Genomic DNA, 10,492 nt, shown 5'->3' on the forward strand with positions numbered 1-10,492 from the left:
TCTTGTGCTAGAAACTTTGTTCCAGTCACATGCTAAATATATACAAGTACCCAAAGAGAGTTTTGGATATTCAGTAGTTCTAGTGACTTCATACTGAAGGCTCTGAGTCCTAAGGGTCCAACAGATTTGTAATACTCAGGAGTGTCTCCTTCATCAAGTAGCAAACCTGAGTCATCCCCAGAAGTGGGGTAAATTTGTTAGAAACTCCTATGGGCCAGAAACAGTGACTCACGCTTGTAATCCCAGTACTTTGGGAGGCCGAAGCAGGTGGATCACCTGAGGTTAGGAGTTTGAGACCAGCCTGGCAGACATCTGGTCTCTACTAAAAATACAAAAAAACAAAAACCAACAAACAAACAAAAAATAGCTGGGCGTGGTAGCTGGTGCCTGTAATCCTAGCTACTTGGGAGGCTGAGGCAGGAGAATCACTTGAACCCTGGAGGCAGAGGTTGCAGTGAGCTGAGACTTCTCCATTGCACTCCAGCCCGGGCAACAAGAGTGAACCTCCATCACAAACAAACAAACAAACAAAAGATCTCCTGTGGACACAGAGTGATGCCCAGGGAAGGTGGAACTCTGTCCTGTAACAATGTTAGTTTTGCATTTGGTGTCCTCCTGTGCTAAAGTCTGTCTATTCAGCAATCTATTTGACGTTTCAACCTCTGTGTCTAACAGGCTTCTTAATAATAAACATTCAGAAGTGTTAACTTTCTCCCACAAATCTGTTTTCCCACAATCTTCTTCTTCTTCATAAATGACACTACCATCTGCCATGTTAATAAGCCAAGACTTAAAACTCATTCTGAAGTCTTCAGCTGTCCTACCCACTACATGTAATCCAGGAGCACTCCCTGTCCATTCCACCTTCAGACTAGGATGCTGGCTATGTCCCCGTTGGGTTGTCTCCATGGGCACTATCGGCTATCTTGCCTGGGGGACTGTGCTGGCCACCTATGGGGTCTTCCTACCTCCACCCTTGCTCGTGTCCAAGCTCATCTCCATACAGCAGCCAGAAAGGTCTTAGACAAATGTCAGTCTCTCCATGTCATTCCTCTGCTTGAAACTTTAATGATTTCTTATTTATCTTCAAATAAACCTGAAACGATCAGGCTCTGTTTGATTGGTCCTGTTGTTTCTTCCTCTTCCCCTGTTGCCCACCGTCCTCCACCAAACTGACTTTTTGATTAGTCTTTCAACATCCTCGTCTCTTTTCTGCCTCAGAATCTTTGCATCTATTCCTTAGAATGGTCTAGAACTGTCTAGAATGGTCTGCCTGACTCTTCACATGGTTGCCTTTTGATCTTTCAGAGCTCAGAGTAATTGTGTTGACTTAGAGAGGCCTTCCCTGAAGTTCAACTAGCAGGCAACCCCAGCATTCTGATGTACTCCATGGTTCTGATGACCACCGCCAATCACATGAAGGGCTGAGACTTCATCTTTCTTATTCATCTCTATTTGCCCAGCACATGGTGTGCTCCATACAAATATGTGACTGAATGGAAGTATAGTTCTAGATTTGTGTGGCTTGATAATTTTTTCCCTTTTTCAGTGTAAATCTGAAATATTTTTAAATTCAATTAACCAACTTTTAGAAGAATTCTGCTATGCAGTTAACAGAGATTATTAACACAGGCATACACATTCTACCTCTATACTTCATACAGGTAAAACAAGGAGCCAGATGGAATTTGAATGTAGGTGCCCCTAGCCAGCTGATCATATGGAGGACAGAGCTCATGCCCAACACCCAGCAGTCTCTGCAGTGTAGTCAAACTTGCCTCCAGGATCCACTCAGACAGCACTGTAGCCACTTGAGTAGAGAGGAGTCTCCTGAATGGGCCTCTCTGGTTGTAGTGGAGGTAAGAGAGCCATCTGAGTCCCTACACCCTGACAGGAAGTACAGGTGAATCCTTACTTAAACGTAGAGAAGATCACTCCACTTTCCTTAAGTGGTTTAGATTGTTGGTTCCTTTTGAGCTCTAAGGAATTGGGTAACTTTTTAAAAAACTATAAACTACCTGTTTCCATGTCCAACACAATACTGAAGAGTCTCATACTTGGTGAGTATAAGTGTGGCTGGTAGAATAATTCCAGTAACATCTGCATCCTAATCCCCACCCCCATCCCAATCTGCGAATAGGATCCCTTGCAAGGCAGACATGGGAGATCGGGAGGTGATCCTGGATTCTCTGGTGGTCCCAGTGTCATCACAAGGACTCAATGTCATCCCAAGGGTCTCTAAAGAAGTCAGAGAAGGAGAAGTAATGACAAAAGCAGAGTGTCAGAGTCAGATTGAGGCTTGAAGATGTTACACTGCTGGTTTTAAAGACGGAAGGAAGTCATGAGCCAAGGAAAGCTACAGTTTTCCTTGATGACCCTCCCACCTTAGCCTCCTGAGTAGCTGGGACTACAGGTCCCAGCTCACTTGAGCCTGGGATATTGAGGCTGCAGTGAGCCATGACTGTACCACTGAACTCTAGCCTGGGAAACAGAGTGAGGCTCATAAAACGAAAAAAAAAAAAAAATGACCATTTTATGTGGTTTTTTAGAAGACAATGAAGAATCTCTCTATGGGACTTGATTCCTGTTTTCTTCCTGGAAAATGGTGTGGAGTGATAGATGGATGGTTTATTGCAGTTAGAAAAAACTGCTCCTGCTTTCCTACCATATTGCGAGCATGGCTGTGGAAAGGGGAATTCTCAGCAAGCATCAGAGCTCAGTGCTTATGATACAATGAGAGACATAGTTGACATTTAAATATTTTTCATTTTTCATTTTAAACCACCCTGTAAGCATTCACTAATTAAGCCTCATCAGGCACTGATGTGAAAGAATTACCTTCAATGTTCTGCAGATGAAAATAGTTCATGCCATACTTCAGAAAGTTCATCTGATGTTGGAAAGGAGGAAATGTGTCTCTTGCCATACCTACTGCAGTATATTAAAGCAGTGGTTCTCAAGAAGGACATGGTGCTATCAAAAGGCACCTATGTAACCATACATACAAATACGTCAAGTGGATACTGCTTCTCGCTGTCCGTGCAGCATCATCAGAGTGCACACTTGATCCACATGCTGTGTGCCACACATGTGCATGCCCTATACTCCTGTTACACCCTCCTCTCTCCCCTTCAGAAGCTCCTACTCTAGGCCAAGCCCCATCATTTCTCCCCTGGGCCAAGGCAGTGAACCCCTGATAGATCTGCCTTCTCCCTTGCCCCCCACAGTTTCTCTTAGCAGCAGCCAGAGTGATCTTGTAAAAGCTTAAATCAGATCAATGCCCCTCCTCTGCTTCAATCCCATCATGATTTTTCTTTTCTCTTACAGTAAAGTTTCTTCTTCTTACCTTGACTTCTGTTATGAATTAATCATTTATGTCCCTCCAGAATTCCTAAGTTGAAACCTAACCCCCAATGTGAAGGTATTAGGAGATGGATGGGGCCTTTGGGGGTTGATCAGGTCGTGAGAGTGGAGCCCTCATGAATGGGATTAGTGCCCTCATAAATGGAGTCCAGAGATCTCCCATGCTTCTCTTTCTGCCATGTGAGAATACAACAAGAAGATGGCAGTCTGCAACCCGGAAGAGAGCCCTCAATGGTATCTGACCATGCTGGGACCCGATCTTAGACTCCAGCCTCCAACACTGTGAGAAACAAATGTTTGTTGCTTAAAAGCCACTTAGTCTATAGTACTTTGTTATAGTATCCCCAAAGGACTACAACAGCTTCAAAGCCCTGCAGTGTCGGTCCGCACCAGCCTTCTGAATGCTGATCCTGGCTGATTACGTTCAGCCACACTGACCTCTTCCTCTTTTCTGAATGCCCCAGGCCTATACTCACCTCCAGACCTTTGCACTTGATACTCCTCTGATCTTCCCATGACAGCTCCTTCACTTCTCAGCTTAGACATCAGCTCCACAGAGAGGCCTGTCCTAACAATCCCATCTACAGGAACTGGGTATCTAGTGTAAGTACCATTGTGACTAATAAAATGAAAATTATTTGAAAATGCTGCCAAAGTCATAATTGGTTTCAGTCATTTGGAATGTTTTTTCCAATTAACAGTGGTCTATGAAAGTGTTTAATGTGAAAATTTGGTCCTGATACTTGGAAGTTTGTGAAAAGGATGAATTCCATCATGAAAGGAAAATAACTATTACCTGGGGGCACTATATTTTTTAAAATGCTACACGATACAAAATGATGACACTAGTGTATGCTGAGATAGTTGTTCATCATACATTTCTGGAACATTTCCCAAAACTACATACTGACTTTAATGCGGTGATGACGTAAACACCTAGTTTGGAGTCAGGCGTTGATTAACGGTAGTTCCTTACTCCTTGAATATGAGAGAATTTGTTTTCGTAAGCTCAAAGTCACAGGAGACTGTGCATTTGTTTATCAAGACTTAAGAAAGTGTCATGGCAACACAAATAGGACCTATAAAAAAGAGAAAATTTACTATCAGTCCCACTGCAGGCAATTTAACTGTCAGTCAACTTGTGAGACAAAATGCATCATTCTCTAAAATTTCCATTTGGGGAGCAAATGAGTTTATATGTTATGTCAATAGAATGTGAGACTGAAGTCTTATAAACTGCAAAAAGACTTGATGGTGTCTGACAAAAAAAATGAAAAAGCTGTAGAAAAATAAAATGATTTGAAAAATCCAAAACTTAGGAGAAATATATACTGCAGAATGGGAAAGTGATGTGGATAACCTCATGGTCTTTCTAAGGCAGTGTGTCCCTGTGATCCAGTGGTACTATTGTGTGTGAAGCACTTCAGTGCATTAGTGAGCAGGACCTGGAGTGGGTGGAACTTCTCTGCAAACCTGTAGGAAGAATTGGGGGAAAGAATTTGAAGGGCGGCACAGGAAGTACAAGAGGTGGGAATGGGCCGGGCGCGGTGGCTCAAGCCTGTAATCCCAGCACTTTGGGAGGCCGAGATGGGCGGATGACGAGGTCAGGAGATGGAGATCATCCTGGCTAACACGGTGAAACCCCGTCTCTACTAAAAAATACGAAAAACTAGCCGGGCGAGGTGGCGGTGCCTGTAGTCCCAGCTACTCGGGAGGCTGAGGCAGGAGAATGGCGTGAACCGGGAGGCGGAGCTTGCAGTGAGCCGAGATCCGGCCACTGCACTCCAGCCTGGGCGGCAGAGCGAGACTCCGTCTCAAAAAAAAGAGGTGGGAATGAGGAGAAGAAGCTGGGTAATGCATGGGTAAGGGGTCAGTGAGAAACCTCCTTGATAGGAGAGGGTGGAGAAAGGGTGGACAAAGGATATTTAAGGACAGGAATAAATATTGTGGGATACTAAGTTGTTGGAAATACACTGAATATGTGACCTTCCCTAATGGTCCTCCAACCTTCAATACAGTTGGCTTTGCATAATTGTGTATGGGTATAGGTGTGTGTAAACCAAGGAAGGACCTGAATTTCATGTCTGTTTAGCAAAACAAGGGGAAAAGTGGCCATGAGAATACAAGCCCTTGGAGATGCACAGGGACCTCAGTCTAATCCAATACAGTTCTTACAGAGGCCACGAAGTCACAGTGACATCTGGATTATGGCTCCTTAGAAGCCTCTAGGGGTTGTGGGTGGGATGATGTAGTGAAGGACTTCTTTTAGTGTATTCTGATAGTGAAGGTTGTTGGTTTTCAGCTAAGGGTAGTATTTAATTGGGAAGCCATAGCTTTTATCTTATTGTTACACATGTCTTTCTTTGGAAGACAGATGGTCTTTAATGCTGTGCATCAATACCAGAACATTTTTCACTATAGTTTTACAAAATTCCTACCTGTACATATGTTCAGAGATAATAGAAACATAAATTTAGTTTCACTGAAGAAAATTCCCTAAAATGTGATAGGATAATGGTTTCACAAACATTTGAGAAATAACAGTAAGTGGTGAGCAGAGAGATGTTAGTCTTTCAGAAGTTATTGGAATTTTCAGTTTGATGCCAAGCTCAGAAGAATATAAATGGCAACTATGAAGTCATCATATTTTAAATTTGATTGTATTATTCCACATAGCACATTTTTTTTTCCACATAGCACAGTTTTAGTTAAGTAGGGGAAAACAGATTTGAAGTAATCTGATTAAAAATCATCTCCTGGGGCATCACCTGAAAATACTGAAACCCAACTGTATGAGAAGTGGAAAAGGAACTTCATCCTGGGCTTTAGTCTGAATTTTGATTCTGCAAGCTAATGTGGTTCTTTATTAAGATAGCTTGTTAGCTTGAGGCTTGTAATAGCTTTAGTTTTCAACAAGTTTATTTCATATACATTTCATATATTTTAAATGTGTCCTTTGAATACATTATTATGAAATGTTATATGAGAATGTCAGTCTCCTGACAAAAAGCAAAGAAGGTTTAAGTTGTGTGTTCTGGGAAGATATGACTCAGGGACTTGGATAGATATCTACTGAGCAAACAAATATAGATAGTTATGAAAAAACAAGCTGCAATTATATCTCCTTTCCTCTAGGAAGAAATAATTCTACTTCCTATAGTATATGATGGCAACAGTAATCTGTACAACTTTCTGGAAATATGCAGCTAACAAGTTAACACTAAAAGGGATCACTGCTTTTGTGAGAAATGAAGCCTACATGTTGGTTGCAGTTTGCAATGAGTCATCATGATCTATCAGTGTTGAAAATTAGGGTATATTGCTGCTTTATTGAGCTTTACAGAGCAACTTTCTGGAAATATGCAGTTAACAAGGTAACACATATGTGGTGGTGGGGACATTTCTTTAAGAGGAAGATAAAGGGAGACAGCGTTGAGACTCTGTGCTTTCCTTGCCTTTCTTCTGCTTCCCTTATCTCTTTCCCCTCCCCCCAGTTAGTTCCATTTTCCCTGAATAGTTGTTTCTCTCTCTCTCTCTCTCTCTGTCTCTCTCTCTCTCTCTCACACACACACACACACACACACACACATACACACACACACCTGTATTTGCTCAGTCTAGGCCACAGGTTTAAAGTTCTATTCAGGCTGAAACTCTTTCTGTCCCGTACTCATGGAGGTTATGAAAATGATCACAAAGAATGTGAAACTCATTTCAAATAAAATGTCATGTCTGGGCCAGGCGCAGTGGCTCACACCTGTAATCCCAACACTTTGGGAGGCCGAGGGGAGCGGATCACAAGGTCAGGAGATCGAGACCATCCTGGCTAAAACGGTGAAACCCTGTCTCTACTAAAAATATAAAAAATTAGCTGGGGGTGGTGGCGGGCACCTGTAGTCCCAGCTACTCAGGAGGCTGAGGCAGGAGAATGGCATGAACGTGGGAGGCGGAGCTTGCAGTGAGCCAAGATGGTGCCACTGCACTCCAGCCTGGGTGATAGAGTGAGACTCCGTCTCAAAACAAAATAAAACAAAATAAAAATAAATTTTAAAATGCCATGTCTGAATGGAGGAGGTCAGTGATTATTCAAGGAGAGATTTGCACTTGACTGGACAGCACATTCTAGCCACCAATGAATCAACAGCTTGTACATGGTTTGTAAAGGACAGCACTCATGGTCCCCAGGCTCAGAATGGACACTTCTGCAGGCTTCATCACACTCACCATCATTACTCAAGATCCTACACTTCTTTCCCTACAAAGACATCAAAGTAGCTTGAAAAGAACCACTGCCTGTCTGGAAAATGAGACCTACATGTTTGTTGGAGTTTGAAATGAGTCATCATCATCTATCAACATTGAAAATTAGACTATGTTGCTGCATTATTGAACCTGACAGTACAATATAAATGAAAAAAAAGAAGCAAGTTATTTGCATCACTGGAGTATGGTTAATGTAGTCAACACATGCTTTTTCAACATTTGCAGCAAGTCAGTGCTTTCGGGCTTCTGATTCTGATAAGGATGACTTTTATTTATCAAAAACCTACTATGTGCCAGATACTCTATGTGACACTTGGTATACTTTGCCTTATAAAACCATTGCATCCTTCCTTTAGGACTGACATATTATCTTCACCTTATAGATGAAAAACACTAAAGCTTGAGGATGCTAAGTGCCTGGCCCTGGTCATGCCACTAGTTGATGACAGAGCAGGTGGATTTGACTCCATAGGCTGGTCTTTCCTATGATGTTCTCCCTTGATAAGGAAAGGAATACTGAAAAAAAAAAAAACAAAAAAAACTGTGGAATAGTCAAGATATTATTTGTTTTGCTATAGATGAAGAATTGGCTTAATAGGAAACCAAAGGTAGAGAAAAAGATTGTTTCTCTAGACAGAAAAATTGTAAGAGTTCGTTTAATAGTTTTATAAGTGATTTGGATCGGAGAGTGCACAGTGAGATCTCCAAAATTAAAGATGGAAGTGAAATGTCAAACTGACAGGGATAAACCATAGTAAGATCTCATGAGATTTCCTGAGTGGGTAGAGAAGTAGCAAATGAGCTCTGGCGTGGGAAACTGCAAGGCAATATAGTCTGGCAAAATAATATAAGCTTTGCTGATGACATCTCTTGGTTTCAATACAGGAAAAAAAGCTTGAAATCAATGTAAAACATTATGAATATATTACATATTTTTAAAAGATGTTTTAAGTTCATTATTTTTTGACCTTCGTAAGGAATCAGGGAGAAAAATTACTTGTTACTAACTCCATTTTATAAAAAAGTAAAGACACAAGTTGCTTCAGTGACTTTCCCATCTGGTAGTTAGTAAAATAACTCTGTGTTAGGCTATATTTCTATAAAGAAATACCTAACAATGGGTAATGTATGAAGAAAAGAGGTTTAATTGGCTCATGGTTCTGTAGGCTGTACAGGAAGCATGATGCTGCTATCTGCTAGGCTTCTGGGGAGGCCTCAGGAAACTGACAATCATAGTGGAAAGTGAAGAGGGAGCAGGCACGTCATGCGGCAAGAGAGAGGGGAGAGTACCACACACTTTTAAATGACCATATCTCACACGAACTCACTATCGTGAGGACAGCACCAAGGAGATGATATGATGTCATTCATGAGGAATCCACCACCATGATCCAATCAGCTTCTACAGTCTCCACCTCCAACATTGGGGATTACATTTCAACATGAGATTTGGGCAGGAACATCAAACTCTAACTAGAAACCAGTAATGCAGATTCACAGCTCATACCATTCCTACTCCTGTAGATTCTTCTATAGGGTCATAAAGTCAGTAATTTCAAGTTATCAAGAGGAGACATTATGATGTCTTTATTATATTAAGGCCTTGGAGTCTGACATCCCTGGACTTGAAGCCCATTTTTCCACTTGCCAGAATACTTATATAAAACAAGTTATTTAAATTCTAGAGAGTATTTATTTACTCTCATTGAAATGTTGATATAGGATAGCACCTGCCTCACAGAAGTGCTTTAAGGATTAAGTGAAGTAAGGTATAAAAAGACTAAGAAGAATGCCTGGCACATAAATGTTGAGTGAATGTTAATTTTCATTGTTGTAAATGGGCAGGATGGTGCAGTAAACTCAGACTTTGAAGTATTCTCTGTGCTCTAAGCATATAGAAATGATTGCTAAAATAGAACATAAAATAGAAGAAGGGTGCAGTGGTGCACTTTTGTAGTTCTAGTTACTCTAGAGGCTGAGGTGGGAGGATTTCTTGAACCCAGGAGTTGGAAGCCAACTTGGGCAACATAAAGAGACCTTGTTTCCAAAATAAATAAATAAAATAAAATAATAAAAGGAAAAGGCAAATAACCACAGCTCTCTTACAATTCCCTATGAACTTTTCCGAGACCAGAAATGGAACAACAATGTAAAACAGCCGTTCGGCTGTAGATGTGGGTTCACTGCTTTTGGGATTGGAAGCAGGCAGGGGTAGGTGCAGTCTGGTTCCTGTAGAATAAGGGAGACCAAAGCCCTTCACCTGAGGTGGGTCTAGCACCAATGTGAGTGCTTGAAGCCTGGGTGCTAACCCATTTCTCAGGAGGAGAAGCTATAAAGAACTACTGCTAACACCTACAGCTTAAGTAACTAAGGGGGAATGCAGGCACAGTGGGGCAACGTTGACCAGGAGACAGAAATGAAGATAATTATACTGAAAAGCAGGTATGGATAATAATATAAGACCTAACCCTGGGCTGTGGCTCAGACAGGTGAATGAGGGCAACCCCTAAACTTCTAGACAGGAAGTTTGGAGCACAGGAAGGGAGAAATCAAAACAGCCAAACTAAAACTTCGAAATAATCCTGCAAATCTTTCAAAAGTCTTTTTGGTTGTAAAATTCACAAAGACATTTGATGCTAACAAAAAAAAAATTGATAATTAACATGAATTAAGTCCAGAAGTTAAAATATTCTATCAGTCTGAGAAATATATTAGAATAGGTATATTTAGTATGCTCATAATACTCATAAAAAGAACAAAATGTGAAAGAAAAAGAGACAGAAATAAATACAAGGTCATCTAGCTATGACTAACATTCAGTTTGAAATTCTGGACATAAAAAATGCTATTAATATTTTTAACTGTA

This window comes from Macaca fascicularis, chromosome 18 (genome assembly GCF_037993035.2).
Source record: "Macaca fascicularis isolate 582-1 chromosome 18, T2T-MFA8v1.1".
Taxonomy (NCBI): domain Eukaryota; kingdom Metazoa; phylum Chordata; class Mammalia; order Primates; family Cercopithecidae; genus Macaca; species Macaca fascicularis.